General features: G+C 40.0%; 1 protein-coding gene across 8 annotated transcripts in view; it reads left to right on the top strand.

Annotated features, from left to right (window-relative positions):
- SCUBE1 (signal peptide, CUB domain and EGF like domain containing 1) overlaps nucleotides 1-23,817 on the top strand; it is a 307,537-nt gene that overhangs the window by 197,883 nt on the left and 85,837 nt on the right. The window lies entirely within an intron of this gene.

The following is a 23,817-nucleotide window of genomic DNA, read 5'->3' as shown; positions in this document are numbered from 1 at the left end:
AATACATTATCCCTTCCAAAGGCAAAATAAGGGAGAAGGATTTAGAATCAATAATCAAGGCCAAGTGATAGCTTCAGAGTATTGCACCACACTAAGAAGCAAATTAACAGACTGTCTCACTGCTCACTTCCTGCCAAAAACAATTAATTAGCCAATTACAAGACAAAATTACATTATATCAATATATTTATATAAGGCCAATACTGTAGGCCTTACTCAGCTTTCACTGCTCCAGTGGGAGTTTAATTTCATAGAATCATAGCAAGATCTTCAGATTTGGTCCCTAATGAGTGTAATTAAAACATGGGGGGAGGGGGAGTAACATCTGATATTTCTATCAACATTTGTTTTAAGTTAAGGAGACAGGGATTTACAGCTTTAATCCCTGATACTGCAAACACAAATGTGCTTAATCCCACTCAATGGGACTACTCACATGAGTAGAGTTGCATACGTTTTTGCAAGATCAGGGCCTACCTAAACCATTTTTCCACTTCAATACGTATTTCTTTTTAACTCAACCGCCGGACACTTGGTGATGGATATATAGTAGGACACTGCCTATAATGGTGTCACAAAGAGTATTTTGTTGTCACTCAGTGATTTAGCATAAATTGACCTACCTCACCGAGTAGCTGTTTAGATTATTTTTTTCTTAGAAGCAACTAGGAATGTCAGAAAATCTCCAATCCAGACCTTGATGTTACTTAAAATAGTAAAACCCACAAAAATAAACATAAAACGTGTGGTTTCCCCTTGCTCCAACTTGAAAACTCCCACTGCTTGGGCATGATCCTGTTAGTATTTACTGAAATAACAGTCCATTTGCATGTTTATTGGAAAATAAAACATTTAAACTGCCATTGCACACAATGTTAATAGTTAAGGGTGAGCACACATCAAAAATCAGTCATTTCAGTTCAAACCACATAAAAATAAATGTTCATTTTTGCAGGCAGCATAGCTCAAGCCATAGAGGTTCAGTAACAGTGATTCCACGGAGTTCTGAAAAAGGAGACATTTTAATACTGTAACATACACCTACACTTGATCATAATGTTTATTACTTGAAACTACATCATGTAAAATAAAATGAATTCTAAATTTAGCTGGCTTCCAATTTGAGGTTGTCCCACTGGGCTAAAATGAAATAATATTTATATAATAATCAACTCTATAATTTGCATGATAAACAAAATGAAATATCCAATTGATTCTCAAGCCTAAGGTAAGAGATCTGAACTGTTTCACAGTATTTTTATGGGGAGAACATGTAAGAAAGACAATCTGTGTTATTTATGGTGTTGCAGATTTTTTTATATTTTTTAAATAAACAGCTACTGGGAATTCACTTTTATGGTTAAAAAGATCCTTCAAGTCATTTTTAACCATTCTGGGAGCTTTAGAAAAATGTTCTTCATTTTAAAACAGTAAAGTAAATGTTTTACCTTTGATTTAACCAGGTTGAATGTTTGTCTAATGTAGTATATTGCAGCCATTTAGGGCTTGATCCTGCATCAGTGAAGTTAATGGGAGCTTTGTCATTAACTTAAGTGGACACAGGATCAGCTTCTTTAAAATGAGCCAATTGGGCTGCTTTTGTAGTTAACCACAGGCAACCCTATACAGAAGTAAATCAGAACTGCATTTTAGGATTTATAGCTTCAGCATGTGAAAGAGAACATTTCCTCTGTCCCAACTGCCTCCTTCAGAGGTAATGACACTGCTGCCTTCTAGGATCCTCTTGCTAGTAGAGAGAACCTTAAAAGGGTGAACTAAAATTTTCAGTTGTTGAGTTTCTGCAGCAGTGGGATATTTTGATTTGATTTTTTCCCCCTGGCATTTTCAGGGGTTGAGGATTCTTTCTACTGGGGTTTACAGTGGCTAAGTCACAAGAATGATGCACCCCTCAAAGAAAGAAAGTCTTTCAAAGACATACACACAAGTTTTCTCCTTTCCTCTTTTTGTTTGACTCTTCTTGAGTTCAGTGCTCTTGCCAAAGAGGGTTGATTGGGCCAAGTATTTCTCAAACGTGCAGTTTAATATGCCATGAATCTGCAGTAAGTACATATATATGGTAAGACCCTTTTAAAGTATCTGCAGGGACCACACAACTATCACATCCTGTCCCTAGTGGGACAGTATCTCCAGGTACAACGAAAGGTTTCAGAGTAGCAGCCGTGTTAGTCTGTATCCGCAAAAAGAAGAACAGGAGGACTTGTGGCACCTTAGAGACTAACAAATTTATTAGAGCATAAGCTTTCGTGGACTACAATACAACAAACATCATAGCATCCACAAATGAGGTTTTTCATAGAAACGTTATTTTGAGAGGGTATTTCCAAATATTGAAGGAAAAAATACAACAGTATCTGTTGAGGGAGCAAAGTAGAGGTATAAGTAGCAAACTAGCCATCTTGAAAGGTTTCTCAGTGCTCCATTGCTTCAACTAGGGATAAGTAAGCAACTACAGGGCCTCCTTCAAACTGTCTCCTATTCCTAGAGTTAGCTTGTGATTAGACCTGGTTGGGAATTCATTGACAAAACTTTTTTTGTCGGAATATGCCAATTCATCAAAACCCAAACTTCATGGAAACGTACCAGTTTCAGCTGTCCAGAATGGAATTTCTGGTTCAAATGAAAGCAAGAGAGGCCGACCCCAGAATAGCCAACAGAGCACTAAATGGGGCACTCACCTAGGTCTCCCACATCCTAACCACCTGGCTGTAGAATCAGTCTCCTTCTCTCTGGCCCAATGAATGTTTACCTATTTATACAAAATGGAACTGCTCCAACAGGAGGGAAAGGAGAGAGCCTGACTTAGAGTCTAGTAGCTTGGAGCTCTGCCTGATTCAGAGCAGGGACTTGAACTTGGGTTCTCCCAGGTCACATATGAGTGGCCTAACTGCTAGGCCATTGGCTAGTCTAGTCTATAGCTGTTTCTCTCATGAGTTTGTTTTTGTTTTGTTGTGAGACGTTTTGAAAGGTATCAGTTTTGTACCAATGAAGAACAAAAATAAATTTTGATACTCCAAAAATTTTCGTGAAACAAAATTCATGTTTTCCAGCCAGCTCTAAATGTAAATTAGTCTTTAAGGTTCTGAAATGTTTGGAAAGAAAATGTATGAGAGAGAGCGAGAGAGAGAGAGTGCATCTGGGTTTGCAGCATGAGGGGTCGAAGTCCCAGGAGTGAGCATTTTCATGTGCTATGTCCAGCCATAAGCAGAAGAAGCAGTGCCAGAAATCGCACAAGACTGCATGTTCTCATAAGGTTTCCAGCCTGCTTTTGCATCTCTATCTTATGGTATTTATACAGTCTGATAGAATATAGTTGCTGAGATTAAAGAAGTTTGGATAAGTTTGAGTAGGCTTCAGAGAAGCATCTGAACTTTTGAGTATTCACCCAAACTGTGAACCCTTTGAGATTCACTCATCACTAGTTAGGAAGTAGCCAAATTTGGTTCATCGCTAGTCAGTCCTTTAACAGATTTCTTGTTAAAGCACACGTTATTTGAAACTTTAGAATACTGGTATCTTATTTAAAGCCAGTGCAAGTCTCCTTATTTATTATTGTTAATTGCTGAGGTCAGACTGGGTAATTTAATGGTCCCTTCCCACCTTAAAAATGATGAAATCTATAAATGTTTTGTATTGCCTAGAAGCCTCAATCAAAGATCCAAGACCTCATTGTGCAGCCACTGTATGTTCACATAATGAAAAAACCATGTCCTTGTCCCAAAATGTTGTCTTGTTTTTTTTGTTTTTTTAATATTATATATGTCTATTAAATGTTTAATATAAAAAAGACACAAGTATGCATATAAAAGAAAAAGGTAAGTATTTTTAGGGAGCATGTGTGTGTCTGTGTGTGTACGCATGCATGATAGTCACAAAAGTCAGCCAACAAACCACTTTAAACTTCACTAACTGTTCTGCACTCTAGTCACAAATGCAAAATATCTCCTCATATTTCATAACTGTATCATAAAAGCAGAAATGGGCCCAAATCGCAGAATTCAGATCTGGATTGGGGTTTGAATTCTGAGCCCTGTTCCTGCCCCTTCACAAAAGGTTAGGAAGTGGATTCCAATGCAGCTCTAAATAGAAGTAAGATACAAGTAATGGGATGGACTGATTTTTCCAAGGCACTGCACATCCACAGCTCCCACTGGCATCAGCTGGAATTGTGAGTCCTGCGTACCTCTGAAAATCACATCCTTTCTGTTCTGTTCTCTTGTCAGTGCAGTGTGCAATTGGATTTTTATCGCATTTCTAAAACAAAATAGGGGAGAAACAAGCTAGGTTTTCTGCTATAGTGAACCTTTTAGATTGCAAACAAGAATGCATTATGAGTAGTCCAATAGCTCATTCCTTTTTAAGATATATTTCATGACTTAATAGGGATGTGGGTGGATTTCTGCATCACTACTCCGCCTTCTCTTATGTGGGTTTTTTTTATTTTGGATTTATGAACATGGTTTTTTTTAGTGTTAAAGAATTAGCTAATGTTTTGTTGTTATTTTTAAGATGGTAAATTGCAGATTGATAGATTTTTATTCCACAATAAGATCAGAAAAGAGCAAGAAAAATTATCTGGAGCTGGAAGGACTGATTTATTTAAAAAAGATTACAAGGCCTAAATGTGTATAGCTTGGCTAAGCAACAGCTCAGTAAGGGTTGTGGGCCTTCAGAATCATATGGCTGGATGTGGAAGCTAAGAAAAGTGACAAATTATTTCAGGTGATTCGGTAGAGTTAATCCAAAAGTAAAGACTGAAATAAAGAAAAGGAAAATTTAGACCAAATATTAGGAATAACTTCTAAGTGGGAGATACATAATAATGTGGAATACTCTCAAGAGAAGTGGTGAAAGCCCTGGTACATGGGATAAACACAATTAGACTGAATGCAACATTAAATAATGTACGGTAAGAAAAGATCTGCATTGGCGCCTGGGGGATGGACTGGATAGTATGAAAAATCTTTTCCATCCATGACTTCTATTATTATGCAATCTTATGCCCTTACAAATATTCATTGTGCATTCCCATTGTGGAATAAGAATAATGTCGATGTCTGTGGTGCATAGAGAGTGAGTTCAGAGCCATGCTGAGTGTAGTCAGGACCCAGATTCACCAACATTTTACTCTCCCTCTGCTCTGAAAAATATCAGCTCCCACCCTAAGTGTCTTCTCATCTGGGTCTCTCTTACAGAAACCTCCTCTCAAGGTTCCTTTTGCTGTTCACCTCTGAGTACCACGTTTAGTAAGACAGAAACTTCATGTATCCTCCTCAGCTTAGTGCAGTATCCCACTAGTGCCATTTCACCACGTTAGTAGTTTCTCCTGGGCTTTGGTGATGCACAGTCCCCCTTCTACTTTGATTGGGTCACCCAGGGCCCAGCCTGGTGCTGGTTCTGCCTTATATGCAGGGTGCTTGCTGGCCTCTCATTGGCCATTATGCTGTGAACATCCCAGACCACGTCCCATAATGTGTAGCATGGTAACTCACCAAATTCAAAAGCAGAGGCTGCAGAAAGGATGGTCTGGGAATCAAGTGATGCAGTGGCCTACTCTTCTTGTACCCTAGTACCTGCCACCTCTTTTCACCTTGGCTGTTGGCCCCCCATGTGGTAGGTATTGACAGCCACTTGGTCTATGGCTCTACAATGTGTTGGCTTCTGAGAGCCTTTCCCCCACTGGATGCCCATTCCACAGATCTACCCCAAGTGACATATATAAAGAGATTAATCAGTTTAGCATTTTAATCACATTGGGTATAACATGCATAGCTGACAAAACAGGAGACACATTTAATAGAAGCTGTTGGGTAGCAGGGAGAGGAAAGTCAAAATAGACTGATTTGTAAAGACCCACCATCTCGGTATGGAAAATATAGGGCTCCATTGTCTTTGGGCAGGTACTGAGTAGATGGAGAGAGAAAAGGTGGGAAGGAGGTTTTCTGACTAACTCATACACTGAAGAAGGGCCATGAGCAACTGCTGTCACTGCATACAGAGACTTCCCCCTTGTGTGTCCCTGGAAACATAAATTGGAACAAGAAGAAGGGCCACAGGCCCACTCTGCACTGGTTGAACACTATGAGCAATGAAGCAGTCTGTACAGTCCTATAGAATGGGCAACTGGTGTGCTCCAGCTGTGCACCAGGAAATTAACAAAGGAATTGTGCACCCCAAAGTTCCCACTGGGTTAGTGCAAGTCCTCACTGCCCCCTATACAGACCAATGCCTTAAACACACAGTATGACCCAGAGACTGCTGCACTGTGAGCTGTTGGACTAAAATGGCAGGGAAACAAGCTTTTTAAACTAGCTTAATAGAAATAGATTTTTGTAAGGCTTTTGGAGCAGAGGTCATGTCTCATCTATGTTTTGTAAAGTGCCAAGTAACTGTACGACATTCTATAGCTCCTTTGTAATAGTAATGACATGTATTATAGCGTGTAAATGATTTCCTGCTACCTTGAATTCGTAGACAGACTAATCATCAGAGGGCAGATTCTCAGGTGGTAAAAATTGTCATAGACTTCAATGGAGCTGTGACAAGTTTATACCATCTGATGATCTGCTGCCAGGTATTTGCTGAATGACTAAATGCCACACTATTAATTCCTATTCACAAATAGATCTGTGCAGGGTGCAAGTGATTTCATGGATGCTTATTTAAAAGACATAAAATACCTCCACAAGTCTCACACTAAAGATGAGGCATTTTATTTATTATGCTGCGCTAAGGAAGAGCCCTTCTTAACCTTCTGGCATATTATTTAACTAGAAGGGTGTTTTATGCAGAGGTTATGTGACTGGATGCTGTTTATGCAAACATTTCCTGATCCTGCTGTCTCATTGTCATGGTTACCCAGCAATGTAATGTGCTCTCTACTTCCTTGAAACAGGCCCCCATCTTTTTGCATTCAGATGCCGCAGAGAAATGTGGCACGAATGTGTTTAAATACTTGAATGTGCTGCAGTGGGAGCATCAGCAGGCGATGTGTTTGTAAACTGTTCTCTTTGCCCTCCAACTCTGCTTTGTAACCTGCCGACGCTGTGACAAACTAAAAGTAAACTAGGGGAATATACAAACCGATTAAAAGATTTCAATCCAGGGTGTAAGGTCATGATCCAAAGCCTCTTGAAGTAAATGGGGGTCTTTGCACTGACTTAGCTAGGCTATGGATAAGGCCCAAAAAGGGGGTTAGGATTTCATTGAAGCCTCTTGCCATAGCATAATGCACTTGAAATCATTTTGGTTGCGAATATGTGAAAATGAATTAATTTTTTAGGGTTGAATTGTTTCTGTGAGGGCAGTGTTTCTTTTGTTACAGAATAAACAACAGGTACTTCTGAGATTAAATTAAGCAAAAACTGTCATGTCTTGCTTAAAGTTGAACTGAAATCCTTTCTGAAAATAAATAAATCTAAAATAATCATTGACAGCAAGTTGGTACCAGGGTATAGTCCAAATCTTGAAGGCCGTCCTCTGCTTCATTCAGACCTTACTAGAACTAAGTGAATAATTCACATTGAATATTTTCTCTGGCCAGTTTGGCTTCTTAGTCTGGCCACAGAATATCTGTGAGCAGCTGTGATTTCCTCAAGTTTATTAATTAGTCAAAATTATTAAATATATTTTTTCTCTATATTGGATCACACTGGCTAAAGATACTAGAATGACATCTTGCAAATCCAGATCAAATCATTTGAAACTTTGAGACAGTCTCTCCTTTCTTGGAAAGGCCCAGCAGAAATAGTTGTAAGTGCTGTTTCCCAGTGATCTCGATTAGTGTGTAATTGTTAATTTGGCACTTCAGATATTTGCTTGCTTGAGTGCTGATACTGGCTGTATCAATTGTATTGATTTGGATGCGATTGGTTAGATAAATTGTTTCTATTCCCTGATTAGGTGAACATCCAAGTTCATCCAACAGAAGTACCTGCCCAGGCTGAATTAAGGTTCTTGTTCCCTGACTACCCTAGCATCCAACTTTTAAATTAGTTTTCCAAGACCCTCAATGCCAGTATAATTTCACAGAGAGTAAAATACACCCCCATCCACAGATCCTGCTTAAAATTATGCACCACTCAAGTGTTCATCATGGTGTATTGAATGGGACCTAAGTGGCACTTAGGGCCAGATTTTTTAAGATATTTAAGCAGCTAAATGCCTTTGAAACACATTTACAAAGTCACCAGATCAGTGCATTTTAAAACATGAGTTGAAATGATCTCCTCATTGGGACCCCACCCTAAAATCCTTACTCAGGCGAAACTTCTGCTGACAGGGTTTGGCTCTTTCTTACTTGGTAAGACTTGGGTTCAGAGAGTTAGTTCTGTGAATCTCCTATAACAGTTAATGATATCAGTAACGCCCAAAGTCATGCAAGGAACGTTGCTCCCTGCTCTGTGTTATGTGGTGTTAGTATTGTATGGGGGACACAGAATTCTGGATTCTGGTCTTGGCAGGTACAAAAAGAGTCTTTTTTCTGTTGACCTTTGAATAGAAGTAGCAGGTTGGATCAGACTGTCAGACACTTACTAAGATGTCAATTTAGGCAAAGAATGTAGCTTTCTCTGTCCTACAAACTCACCATATATAGTGAACAAAAAGGATTTCTGCCATCAGCGCTCTCAAGGTGCACTCTCCAAAGGGAAATCATATAAAAGTAAATGGCTTGAAAGAGTAAACACAAATGAAATAAAGAAACAGCTGGTGATCACCTCTTCCACTTTAGTTGCAGTACCATGGTGCTATTAAATGTCAATCACAGACTTACAAGCAGTGGTGGGTCTAAGATATTTAAAAAGGGACCTCGGGAACAGTGAAAGGGCATAGCTGAAAGAGGTGAAGCCCTAATGGCTTTGCTAGTAATGCAATTTGAAGGAAAGGTCTTCTAGAATATTCTGACCTCAAATTAATTGAAAGACATAATGAATAGCTGCCTGAACATTAGGACTAAGCACAGAGATGACGTGTTTAGCAGCAAATGCCAGGTAAAGCTGACACAACTGCAAATTTGTGACTTTCTGCCTTTCTCGGTTTCTTTTGGCTTCCCTTGATAATTATATTTCCTGAGACAGTCAGTTACCTGCTTGGCATATCTTTTAATAATGAAATACTTAATGCAGCTAATAAAAGTCTTACTGTTCTATTCCTACTGCTAATACTGAACCATACCCTTCCTCTGTTGCCACAGCATTTCAGTGAGAATAGAATGCTGTGCATCCTATGAAACACCACAGAATCATGAAAAATTCTGCTTATATATCGCACTGTACCAATAACTTGATTTTTGGAGTAGAATGGGGGAAACTGAGCCTTTGTCTTAACCTGGTCTAATGTATAATCGTGAATGGTGTGGTCAGTTTTGCATTTAGAACCATTACATAGCCCCTCTAGGATTGTTGTCTGCATATAAAGTGTGCTACTTGTTTCAGGCACTCTGAATGGAGAAACTGGCCTGCGTCTATAGAGTACTTTGACCAAGGTTTTCAAAAGTCACTGATGCTTTGTCGTGCCTCTGTTTTTGGGCGCCCAACTTGAGACAGTTTAAAGGCTTTCCATAAGGCAGGTTCTCAGCACCGTCTGAAAATCAGGAGCGTTTTGAAGAATCTCAAACTGAGCACCCAAAAATTCAAGCACTCAGACTCCCTAGTCGCTTTTGTAAATCTTGGCATTCACCTTCAAAGCCTCAATTCTGCAAACATTTTTTCATTTGCTAAACTTACTCACATGCGTAGTTCCATTGACATCTTTAGGACTACTCACAAGCGTCAAGTCTGTAACTGTTGCAGGATCAGGGCCTAAGTCATTCCTGATGGCTGTTTGGTGATCACTGTGAAATGAACTGATAGTAGTCCAGTTACTAGCAAACAAGTGTCTGTATCACAAACCTGTCATCTATAGTGGTAACCACTTTTACACCCTTCTTGGCAGCCTTGATCGAGAAGTCAAGACTGATTAGACATGGAAAGGAACTATCCTCTGATCTAGGGGTTGGGCAGGGTGGAATTTATGTTTTTGATGTACCTGATGTATGGATAAATAAGACACCTCACTCTCCAGAAAGAGCAGCCAGGCGCCTTTCACATTGATTTTCAAAGAATTCTTTTGAAATGAGATAAAGTGGGGAAGTAGGCAGGGAATGGCACTGAAGAGTTTTCTATTCTGTTCTGTTTAGTCTTATTTCCGGCTCATCACTATATTAGCCAAGCACATTGATCTGGAATAAAGTGGAAGGCAGAGAGAAGTTAATGCAATCTGTAAAGAGAGATACGTAAAAGGGATAATGTTGGTAGGTGGAGATAAAAGAGCAAAATATCACACAGGAAGAAAAGAACATAAGCAGTAAATAAAATAAGAAACTGAAATGAGATGACCAGGAAAGAAACACTCAGGATGATACAAAAGGGGAAAGAGGTCGGTAATATAGGTAGAGCAAGTGGTACGTGTCTTGTGTCATAGTTACGAAAGCTTGTAAGAACCTGTCACGTTCCTATTACACTCCTCTGTGGACAAATGGCTAGATTCAGGAGGTAGAATCTTCAAACATAAGAGTTTGGACATTGTCTCTTAACGACTCAAGATAAGCCACTCTTTGGTAAACACTTGGGGGTTGTTGTTTTCCTTACAGTCCCCACTTCCCCATTAAACTAAACCAATATTTTCATACGGTAGATGTCCTAATAGCCAGGTCAACTTAAGGTCTTCATAAATTATTACAGAGCAGCTCCAATTCCATCACACCTCCTACACAAGGCTGTGTGCAAACTACAATCTAGCCCTGTGTGTTTGTGTGCCTAAAGATAATGAGAAAGAGATCAAATTTAAAGAGCACTCGAATTTACTTCATTTAGTTCCACTGCATTTCTAAGTTTTAAAAATACAAAAGAAATTAATAAATAAAGCAAATGGAATAGTAAAATATATATATAAACACTAGCAAAAAAAACCCATTGTAAAATTCACAAGAGGGGCAACTGACATCTATACTATTATATTCAAGAATCATAACCATAAAGACTTTGGACCTGTCCATGTTTGACAAGGAACTGTATTAAAGAGCCTGGTTTCATCTTGTAACAGCTATTTTGTGGCTGAACCAAAACCCAGATTTGAACAACTTTCTATTTTGGGGGAGTGGAGAGGGCTTGAAATCCGGATATAAACTTTGTGGCTCAAAACCATCTTTCCTTTTAATGGCAAAACACCATCTTAAATTCAGTTTTACACTCATGAACTGTAGGCAATGGAATAGAGGATGTAAAGAGGAATGGCTTTGCTTTATAAATTCACATTAGAAGAGCACTAATTCATTCTTCAAGAAGATCCAGAGTGCAGAAACATAAAGAAACTAGAGTTTGAATAAATGAATTAACAAGAGACTGATTTGAAAAGGGACAGTAATGAAAAGGTGCCTACTTGAATGACTAGCCCAGCACTTATAGAAGGAGAAAAAGAAAGCATACTTACAGTATCATATAAACTATCAGGATTGGCAGCCAATATATTTAATAATGGCTGGACTATTAAATTTTAGCAAAATGCTTTCCTTAGAAACCTGTTATGCAATGGAAGATCATTCCTGCCCATTTTCAGTTCTGTTAAGTAACTAAAGGAGTTGGAGAGCAGCATGCCACTTTGAGGAATCAGGTGACATCTTTGTAGTCAAAAGCAGAAAAGATGATGTAGAGATTGAGTTGCATTTTTAAGTTGAGTAGGAAAGATGAAGGAAGTTGGCAAACTCTCTGGATAGATTCTACGGCTGCCACCAAGGATCCGCCCCCAACATAGGACAGAGGAGAATAGAGGAGTTCTTGGTGATCAGAACTGGCAAGCAATGGCAGCAAAAGGCTAAAATAAGACTAAGACAATGGAAATAGGTTGGGTGTAGCCATGAAGGACTTTGAGAATGAGGAGAACAACTCTGAATTGGAAACAAGCGTCTTTTAGGGTGAGAATGAAAGTGTTTTGGGGTGATTCAGTGTAGATATAAGGTTCTGGAAACAGAAGTTAGGTGATTTTTTTTCAAGACATAGAAGAGAGACTTGTAATACTCAAGGTGCTATGTGACAAATGCTTATATGAGGGATTCAGCGGTGTGTTGAGATATTAACGTGTGGGTTTTGAGTGTAGTAATGCGAGATGCAAAGGAACACTTGCTTTCAAAGGGTACTCCAAGTCTGTGGATCTGAAAGGAAGGTCAGAGTCGAAGGAGGCTGTTGATAAGCTGGAGATACAGCTGAAGTTATTTTAGTTGCCAAGTATTTATCTTGGTACAGAGCCAGACTACATGTATGAGACAAAGGGAAGGGCAGGGTTAGTTAAGGATGTGAAGGAGATGAGAAATTGAGTCACTCTGGCATAAAAGTGGTAGTTAAGTTCACGTTGTTAGTTGCCCAAGTGGGAAGAGGTATCTAGAGACTGTACAGAGCTGAGACCAGAGCAAAGTGTTGGGGGCCAACTGGTTGAGGCCAAAATTTTCAAAAGTAGATCTAGAAAATCAGGTCACTTACCTAGGAGTTAAATATGGATTAGAAATCTAACTTTAGGCTTCTGTGCTTGACAGTCTGGGCCTTACCATCCAAGGCATAGTGACCTCTAGAGGCAAAAAGCGATTAGGACTATAACCAAGTGAGGAGAGAGCTAGTGACATCTGCAGGACAACTGAGGAGACTGGTGGGGTCAGTAGTGTCAAATGCTGGATGGAGGTTGTGGATAAGGTTATGAGAGGAGCTAAGATCACCTGGGAGTCACTAACCACCCTGAAGACACCTGTGAGGCTGGAAGACCAATCAGAACGAATCAAGGATGCTGTGGTTGGGAGAGAAGAAGAGAATATTTTTCTCTAGTATTTTGAGGAGAAAGGGAAATTGAATGTGTTGGGGTAGTTGCTGATGGGGGAGTGGTGTGATGACCACACTGTATAGTCTGATAGAGGCAGACTGACAAAAGAGTTTGAGACATGGTGAGGTGAGATGGTAAGGGCGCAAGGAGGTTTGTTTGATTTTCTTTGAGGAACAGATAATGTTAGTAAGGTCAGATATGGTGAGACAAAGATGTTGGAAATTTGGGGATTTGAGGAGAGTCAATGGTAGTAAATGCAATGTTCTTGACTGCCATGATGCCATCATACGTGGATGCATTTTTGGCATAGACCAATGTGGCAAACTCTCTGCAGTGAGTGATGGGAAGAACAGAAAAGGAATCGGTTGAAAGAATCTGATAGAGTTGAAAGAATGAACACTGATTACCAGTGCTTTTGTAGATTACAAAATAATCAATACCTGTTTTTGCAGATAGAAGGGAAGCATTACAGATGGCTACATACCATTTACAGACTGTATGATAGACAAGATTTTGGTGCACCATCATTTTGTCTTTTGCTCTGAGAGCACAAGTTCATCCATTGTAGTGAGGGTTCTAGAGGGACAGAAAAACTGAGAATGTTTCTAAATGGGCAAGTTGGATGTGAGATGTGGGAAGGATGGAGTTATACGGTAGTAGAAAGTGGAAGAGAGGGTGGGATAAAAAGTAGTCCACAGAAGTCAGAACGTAAAAAATGTTCAAGTTAATATTAGCAAAAGGAGAAATATGAACAAGGTGTTGGGTTACTGAGGCGGAGATTAAATTTATAGGGAATAACCCTTGAATCTGAGCAGGCAACTAAGTGGCTAAATTGCAGGGGGATATCCTAATTATCAGATCAAGGGATTTGGACATGCATTTGGACAGGAACAGACTGGGCCGAATTCTGCTGACAGTGGTGTGGCATTGGGGTAACCAAGAGCAGAATTTGGCCCAAACTTTCTAAGAGGGAGATGAAATTGTGGGTGACACTGTTTTCAGCTGCTGCTGAAGTGGATGTTTCTCATAAGTGGGAAGCTCAACAAGCAGAGATGACGTGATAAACTGGCAGGATTCAGAAAACAAAGGGAAATGTTGGTTAGCTGAAAAGGTAGGCAAAGTGCAGAACTTGAGAGCAGAGTGGATGGGAGGGGCAAGGACGGGCGGAGTTGAGAAGTAGTTTGTTGACAGTGCTGACATTGGCAAAATCTCTAATGGACTACCTGGGAGCATAAACTCACTGGGGACCCCAAAAGCTTAACACTGACCCTGTCAACTGATCTAGTTTCTGAACACTTGTGCGGATTCTACTGCTCCTTCCCTTGGTTTTTGATAGTCAGACCTTTATTTTTTAATTGAAGATGTTCCATCCATTTGTCTGGTACAAAGTCTTCTATAAAAGACAAATGTAGTGTGCCAAATTACCTTCCAATAAACAATGGAACATTCAGGTCAAATGTCATCTAACTTGTAACTTTCAACTATTCAGTCATATCACACAGTAAGTATTTGTATTACATTTTCGGTTGTCATGAACTGGCAATATTCCTCTTCCAAGGAAGCTTGCGGTTGTTATTTGTCTTTGCGTTCGTCTCATTTGAAAATACTAGATCCTTTAAATTATTGCTTGAGAGGGTCATATTTTGCCTTTTAGTTGTTAAAAAGACTTCACATTCCTCCAACGATATAAAATGCCCTGAGGGTCAACAACCACAATATATTATGTAAAGATATGCCACACATTCTGCAGTTTGGGGTTTGGTTAAGGCAGCAAGCTATTCATAGTCAATGATATTCAAGACTGAAAAGTAATTTTTTTATTCTTCTATTTTATTGCCATAAAAACAGCTACTTTTTATATGTGGCTGGATCCTGTTCCCACTGAAGTAGCTGGCTTCAGTAGAAACAGGATTGGGACCTGGAAGGCTAAACTAAGAGCTATGAAAGGGCTTTGGGGGAAATTGTTTCTTGATCCATTTATTGATTGATTGATTGATTTACTGTGATTCATTATCATCTCTGAGTGATTTGAACTGGTGTAGAGTTGTTTTCTGCTTTGTACTGTTCCTCTTCACTAGGAGTAGCCAGGAAACAAACTGCAGCCCCAATTGTCGGTATGATCATAGTAAAGGGGATGTTGCAGCCAGCATGATTTCAGTGGGATTGCTGGGGTGTGGGGGTGGCAGGTCAGTGCAGATGTTGGCCTTAGAACTGCAGTATAGTGCGAAGTCTTTTTTATTTTTCAGAAAACCTTCAGTTTTAGTTTTAAACTTATGTAACGAAACCAAACAGAAATCATAGCACCGTTTCCAGACAGAGCTCTGTAACTACATTTGTTCAAAATAAATATACACCCTTCAGCAGATCGCAGTTCAAGAAAAAGTGAAAATAGCCCAAATTAAAGGGACTCTGTCAAGGTAAAAAATAATGGGCTAAACCCTGAGGTGCTTACTCAGACCTCAGTTCTGCAATTCACTGCATGCAGGCTCTGTGGTGCGCCTGGACAGAGGTCCATTAATTTCACTGGGACCCATGCAGGGGCAGCAAATTGCAAAATCTGCCATTTGTTTTCACTAAGCTCTGACCCAGGCAAAACTCTCATGGACTTGAGTGAGAGTTTTGCTCAAGTTTGCCCTTAGTAAAAACTGAGGGTCTGATCCAATAAGCATGCATGGTGCTTCGTACAAACCATGAGCAATCCCACTTACTAGAGATGAGAGAAAGGATGGACCAATGGTTAGGACACTAATTTAGAACCAGGTTCAATTCCCTCCTCTGCTACAGACTGCCTGTGTGACCTCAGACAAGTCACTTAGTTTCTCTCTGCTTCTGTTCCCCATCTGTGAAATGCAAATATATTAAAGACTGGAGTACTGAGATAATGTGGTATTGGGGGCCACAGGAGTACCTCAGAAAAGTAAATAGTAAGCTTAGCAATATTAGCCCCATGTTTTTAATATTGCCATACAAGTCTGCCTGTCTACTTACTATTCCATCAGAGCACCTCCCAGTCCTTAATGTACCCATCCTAACACCACTGTAAGCCTCTCTAGGTTAATTTCACTCTCTTTCCAGTCCATTTCACTTTGTGGTTGTCCGGTCTCAAAAACAGTGCTGCTGTTTGAGTTGACAACACTGCACTGACATGTTTTTAAGTTATTAAAAAAATTAACTGTTTTCAATGAAATTTTATAATGAAAATCCTGTCTTTTCATATTAGGTTTAGTAAATCCCTCCCTTCAAAAAATTAGAATTCAGGGCCTAAACTATGTTGACAATGTCTCTTAAGTTTTCCACTTCCGATGCTTTTTGTGCTCTATACATCGAATTAACTGTAATAAGAAAATAATAGGACATAATGTTTGTTTTACAAGGTGATTGATCTCTTGGCAGCCTGGCAGGCTTTTTTATTGATTGATTGGTGGATAATGTCAGAGTGGATATGTCCTGAAGGTAAAAAGCTGACACTTAAATCCATGTGTGACAGATTACCATCTGTATTTGAAGACAGGTTTCTTCTGGAAATTGCAAAGATTTTCAGAAGAAAAGGGAGAAAGTGACATGAGAGAAATTTGTTGAAACCTGCCTCAACCTTTCCATGCTCTGAGAACATTTGCACAAAGCTCTGTGCTTTGTGGGCACCATGTTTTCAAGGAAAGAGGGATTTAACTTTTATTCAGTCCATCCTTGTCTGACCGATCTAGTTTTAATTTTGATAATTAAGGAAATGCCTTACTGAACAACCAAACCCACAAAACTAAATAAATGGAAAACTTTTTAAGTTGCTACTTGGTGGCTAATGATTATCATATATTATACTTAATTAGCTCCTTGGGAGGGAAAAGATGGTGATGTGGTTAAAGGAAGGGAATCAAGGAAGATGGGTTATGTGCTTGATTATTTCTTTTTCTGGCTGTTTTTTACTTCATGTGTGATGCTAGGCAAGTCACTCATCATCTCCTTCCCATCTTGGTTTTCCCATCTATAAAAAAATTACCATAACAATACTTACCCAACTCACAGGAATGTTATGAAGTTTTAATGCATTGAAATTTGTAGCATGCTGACCTTTGTTATCATCAGATGTGGGAGGCACTATATAAGCATTCAGGTATTATTTCCTCCTGAGAGATGTAAAGCAATTTACAGGCCATGAGCTATATTCTGAATTTACACTCACATGTGCAGCAATGGAACCTGCATGCATGTATCTGAAGGCAGAATATGATCGCAGAGAACCTAACCAACCTCCAAAATGCAGCCACCTCAAGGTAAAACACAGCAGCTGCTGAACAGCATGCAATTGCCCTAAACAACTAGTACTTTGGGATAGGAAGTGAAGAAAATTGCATCCAAATTAAACTGTGCAATATCAACTTTAAAATGAGTAGGACTCAAAAGTAATATTCTTTGATAAATAAGGGGAAAAAATCCGTTTTGCTAAAGGATTGTTCCTTGTAATGAGATTGCATAAAGACTGAGGTGGGAAAGAGGAAAACATTGGTTATTATATCAGTAAAATTCATATGAAACCCATATGGAAAAATACAATATTTTTTGCTTATATACCACTGTTTCTCTCTTGAGCTTAAAGAGGCAAGTATTATTATTCCATTTTACATATGGGGTAATTCAGGTAGCGAGATGTTGAGTGACTTACCCAAATTCTTAGTAGAAGTCAGTAGCAAAACTGGCACTATAACTCCTGACTCCGTACAATCCACTAGACCACAACCGTCCTGACGTTTTTCAGGAATAGCATGGCCTAAATTCAGACTTAGATTCCATTGCAACTCCATCGAAGCCAATGGGGTTGCAACACTGGGGCTGAGGACAGAAATTGGCCCTATAGAGCTAATAAAATGTACTGGATATACACTATTTGAAATATTACAGAACTAGCCAATTTTCCTGATATTTAAAATAGCCCATGGAATATGAACAGTGCTGTTGATATGTTTACATTAATTCCTACGTGTTAAATATATTTCAGATATATTGTCAGATGATACATATATTAAATATAGTTCTATTATTTGCCATATAGTATTAATACCGTGAATATTGGCCACTCTGGTCATATTTTGCATGCATGTTTATTTATTGGTGTATATTCTACATAAGTGTGCAGTGCACAGCTGTGCCTTCTGCCCCAGTGACAGAAGTACTGCGTAAGCAGTGTAGCCTAGTGGATAGTGCATGGGTTTGGAGCCCTGGGTTCTATTCCCTAGTCTGCTGGGTGACCTTGAGCAAGTCACATCAGTTCTCTGTGCCTCAGTTTCCCAATCTGTAAAATGGGATAATACTATTGGCCTCCTTTCTAAAGCACTTGGAGGCCTACTAGTGAAAAATGCCATATAAGAGCTAAGTATTATCATAACTCAGTGGGAGCAACTCAGTAGAGAACGCATCAGCAGACCAGAGCTCCCAACAGTCCCATGTTTTGCAGGATTGTTCCTTATTAACCCACAAACCCTTCCTTCCTGTCAGGGGAGCCAGGCCAAACCTGAGCAGCACTGCAATTCCATGCACTGGGGCCAGGCCGCAACACCTGGAGTGGGGAGCCAAGCCCAGCCAGCCCTGTGGAACAGGTGCCACATGAGCTGCCACTCCAGGGTGAGTGTGGCTAGGGTCACTCTGGAACTCCCCTCCCAGGGGCTTCCCTCCATCCCACCTTATCCCTCCAGGACCTCCCACCACCACCAGGGATAGCACCCAACACCGTCCCACACACACACACGAGCCTCTCATCCCCCCACGAGGGCAGGACTGTCCCGTTTTAGCCTCTTTGAATGTTGGGAAGTATGGAAGACTAATATCTATATCAGCAAGAGCAATTGTAGTAACAAGATTTTCAAATGATTGGCAACTTTTAAAGGCAGAAGAGCAAGGTCTGGTCAATACTTAAAACTTAGGTTGACATAGGTACAGCACTGAGGTGTGTGAAAAACTCCACATCCCTAACTGCCATAGCTGTGGTACAGCTGCAGCTAGGTCAATGGAAGAATGCTTCTGTTGACCTAGCTACCATCACTCAGGGAGGGGGAGTCCCTACAGTGATAGGAAAACCCTTCCATTGCTGTAGTCTGCATCTACACTATGGGATTACAGCAGCATATAACTATGGCATCGGAGCTATGCCACCATAGCGTAGACGTGGCCTGACACAGAGAGATGGTACGACAGTGACATGGGGAAAAAGAGAAACTGTTAGGAAAAATTAGCAAGATAGTCCACTCCCTGGACAAATTAGATGTAATTATCCAGGACCGGGGCAGCGAAAGTGTGAGGTAACACCTCTGCAATGGAAATATTATGGGGGCTCCACCTCCATATAAACTCATGCATACCAGCGGGCTGAAGGGGTGAGAGAGAGGTGAGATAGTGGATGTCGCAGGGCCCAGGGAGGAGGAGAGGCAAGAGCAGGACCCAGAGGGGCTGGAGCAGATGCTGCGGGACCTAGGAGCAGGGAGCTAGTGTAAATGGTGAATTCTCTGTAACTTGAAGTCTTTAAACCGTGATTTGAGGACTTCAATCACTCAGCCAAAGGTTAGGGGTCTATTTCAGGAGTGGGTGAGGTTCTGTGGCCTGCAATGTGCAAGAGGTCAGACTAGATGATCATGATGGTTCCTTCTGACCTTAAAATCTATGAGTCTTATGAGGGGCTGGAATGGACCCGCAATCCAGTAGGAACCCCTGCGACCCTTCTTTCCAGCCTGAAGCTGGTTGGTTCCCTTCCCCTCCGACTGAGTATCAGTACCTCCTGTCACCCCCCCTCCTATCCCTCTGCCTCCCTTGTCCCGTCATGGATATTCTAATATTGGCCTTATTAGTCCTGATAATCTGTCATTAATCAATGTAACACGGGGTGTGAAGTTTTTGTAACCATTTGAGCTTGGTCTTGGAGTACATTGTTTTCTGGGTGTGATAGCATTTTAAAACTGTAAAGGGTTAGACAGACACATGCAGTTCAAATATTTGTCCAGCCATTGAAATGAAGAGCCTCACTTCCAGCATACAAGCTTGCTTTGTAAATTGTTGTCAGGTATCTGTCTAAGAGAGAAGTGGTGATTGCACATTGATTGCCCTTTCAGTGCCTTTTAACCAGCTTATGTAAAGTTTTAAATTATATGATATCCAAAAAACCTGTACTTTTTAATTTATTCTCCTGCATATAGCAAGGCAAAATTTTGGCTGTGTAAACACACACACACACACACACACACACTCACTCACACTCACACACAAATCTGATCCAAACCAGGTCCTTCCAAACATTTGCAAACCTACATGAATTATGCTGAGCAGATCTTAGTCACACAGCACCAGTCATCTCCATTCATCTTCACAAAAACATGAAAAGAAAAACAACAAATGACTGGCAGTTCCCTCTGGTCAATTTGAAGCCATGCAACTTATCACAAGACATTTGTGTTTTCTGTTCCTTTTTTTAAAACTGTCCCCTCCACCCGACTCCCAGTTTAAGTTCCTAAGACAATTGAGGACAATCCTATGCATAAAGCAACTCTACATTTCAGAATCGTATTTCCTCTCCCTACTCCATTCATCTACAATTAGTTTGTAAGGATTATAAAGAATAGATGAAGCTTTACAAAATGTTTACAAAAAAGCAGCATTTAAAAAAATGTACTTGGATTCATTCACCAAAACAGTGGGCCATTCGCAAAAGATTAAGACCCTGATCCTGCATTCGGATCACATATACAGACCCTTGAACCTTCATAACTGATTTTGGCAGGGGAGTCCGAAAGGGTGTAGGCTCTGCAGTAGCAGAAGAATGGCAGGATTTGAGCCGCAACTTAAAAATGTAGTTTGAGATGGGCCTGAGCTGCAAAGTCTGAATCTTTACTTTTCCCCACTTCAGGGGTGTTCCAAAGAAACCGGGTTTTGGTTTGTTCCCCAAGACAGAAATAGGGGGCAGCTTGTAAAATTTTATTCTGGGTCCAAAATCTTCCAATGGTTTGGGTTGTTTGGATGCAGGAGTTTTGATCTCTGCCCATATCTAAATCTAATAGTTAAATTTATTTCTCCTAAAATATAATGATATCATTCAAGATGATTTTTCTACCTTTGTATTAACCACATTTTAAAATTTTATTTTATCTTAATTTTATAAAAATTATTGAGAGAGAGAAAAATGGGACAATTCGGGAGCTAATGGGACTTATTTAGAAGCTTGAGTGCAGAAGCTGTTGACTATGCCCCTCCTTCCACAAAATAATAAATATGACCTGATATTCCTTTGATTAGTAAATTCTAATACCCTAGTGATTTTTATCTATAGTGTATTTTCCATTTCTACCTTGCTACATATTCCTCAATGTTTATAATTCAGCGTTTGTGGTGTGTCAATCACGTGGATGAGTAAAGGATCTCTTAATGATGCTGACTTACTGCAATAAAAAAAGAGCCTTCGGGGTTTCATTATTAATAATTATAAACCCATCACACACCTTAGCCTGCATATTTTAAATGAATGGCAGGTTGTCTGAGCAAAGCAATCTCCAAACACTTCAGTTTTCAAGGCACTTTAAGACCCACCCCCTGGGAAGAGTGCACCATTTCTGCATTTTCACATTCCTTGGGATACTGCAGAACAAAAAGCTGTGGAAAGAGAAAAAGAGAGAACTGAAACCTCTTGAATGTAATCTCTGTTACCACCTGAAAATGATACGCACTGAAATCAAATGCAGTTGATAGTCCTCATTCAGGCAAAGCTCCATTAACTTCACTGGGAAGTTTGACTGAGTAACAAGTGCAGGAATTTTCCTAAATGTCGGGTATTCAGTGATCAATTCCCACCAGGTATTATTTTTCCTTCCATGATTTATGTGAATATAGAAGATTCCGCAAAGGATAGACATTTTTTTGGAGCCTGGGTGCAATTCACATCAGCCACTTGGACACACTGAGGTTGGGCACCAATCAGTTTAAAGATAAATGGGGCTCTCACCCTTTCACACAAGCAGGACCATTTGTTATTTTCACATGCCTCATAACAAGAGTTATTTATAGCTGTGGAAAGAAAAATAGTGGGGATATAGGCTTGGTGCAATTTATATGAACCGGACAGACATGATATGGTTGGATACTGTTCACTTTCAAGTGAAATGCAGCAATGCTCTGCCCTCCATAGAGTGAAATAATTTTTACATGCCTTGTCAATCTTGTTATGCCCATGGAAAGAAATACAGTGAAAGCAGAGACATGGCGCTATTTATCCTTTTTAGAATGTTTTTGCAGTTAACAGTTTTGACCTCCATTGTGTTTTGAAGGTCCTGGTTTCGAAAGGCCGCATGAAAACTCACCCCCACAGCCAGTATTTCAACTAAAAGGACTAAAAAGTGCCAAAGTCATGTGGGGGATAGGGGAGAGGTTCTCCTTCTTTGGACTCTCTCTTCTTTGGACAAATCCTGATCCAGATTCTCTGCTGGTATAAATTTGAAAAGCTGTATTTTTAATGGAGCTCCACTGATTTACACCAGCTTAAGATCTTACCCTCTGATTCAGGAAGGTTCTATTTAGATCCCATATCATCTTCACAGACCCTGAAAGGAAAGCTAAATGCTACTAGAATTTGGTATCGAACATGGTGAAATACAGTGGTCATCAGTCAGTCCTTCTCCACAGTTACCCCCCATGTTGTCTGAGACTCAGCAGTGATTTCCTGTTCAGAGTACATATGCTCAGAATATAGGGCAATATAGCAGCTCAGATATCACAGTGTTTACCATAAGTAAGAGATACCTTCTTCATGATGGGTAACTACTATGTGTACAGCACATGACATGTTATAGTTAACATACACCTCTACCTTGATATAACGCTGTCCTTGGGAGCCAAAAAATCTTACCACGTTATAGGTGAAACCGTGTTATATCGAACTTGCTTTGATCCACCGGAGTGCGCAGCCCCACCCCCCCCGGAGCACTGCTTTACCGTGTTATATCCAAATTCGTGTTATATCAGGTCGCGTTATATCGGGGTAGAGGTGTATAATCTGGAATTCCTTTTTGGCTAAGATTTTTATCTCCGCTTGGAGATTTTTATAATCTGTAGTTATATATACCCTAGAAAAGCTTGATGGTTGGGATCTCCTGGCCTTGAACAGTGATGATCTTTCATCATGAGATCTGTAAAGCAATCCCAACTGTGCAGAATGGATTGGAAAGAATATTAATAAGACTGGAAACACTTGCAGAGGAAATAAGTCAATAGGACTTGTGATGTATTGTTGTTGTTTTTATTGAGACGGGACTGTTTTAGCCACAATTTGACATCAAATGGGATCTGTCTCCAATCTTTAGGGCCATGATCTTCTGAAGTGCAGTCCAGGGTTTCTCTTTGCTAAAGGCCAACATTTTCAGATTTGGAAGCCTAAAGCTACTGTTTTAGACACCTGACTTCAGGCACTCAAGTTTGAAAATGTATAGCCGAAGAACTCACTCCAATTGTTTTTTACACTGATTCAACCTGGAAAGCTCAGCTTGCATGTAACATGCAAGTAAGGTTTCTTCTGTTAACTCAGTTTTATAGGTGTTTTGCCTACGCACAAAGAATTCAACTAGCCTTCGAAAAATCACATAAGGATTGATTCTGCCATTACTCCCACTAAGTAGTATCTTATTCTATGAATAGTCCCTTTGAAATCAATAGGACAACTTGCAGTAAGTACTACTCCACGTTAATAATAGGGTTTAAGAATCGAGCCCACAGTAAGGCTCACCCTTACGCCCAGAATTTTTAGTATCAACCCACTGGATCACAATGTCTTCCTCCTTTGTACTTGTCATATAAGGATCAAATGAGAAAACTCTTCTAACTGCAAATGCAGTGCAAGCATCTGCCTCCTTTACTCACACTGAATAGTACCTCACTCGTCTCCAGTGGGACTACACCTGGAGAAAGGTACTACTAAGAGAAAGAGTGAGAGAA

This window comes from Chrysemys picta, chromosome 1 (genome assembly GCF_011386835.1).
Source record: "Chrysemys picta bellii isolate R12L10 chromosome 1, ASM1138683v2, whole genome shotgun sequence".
Taxonomy (NCBI): Eukaryota; Metazoa; Chordata; order Testudines; family Emydidae; genus Chrysemys; species Chrysemys picta.
The sequence above is the reverse complement of the archived record's forward strand: the minus strand, read 5'-3'. Positions and strand labels throughout refer to the sequence as shown.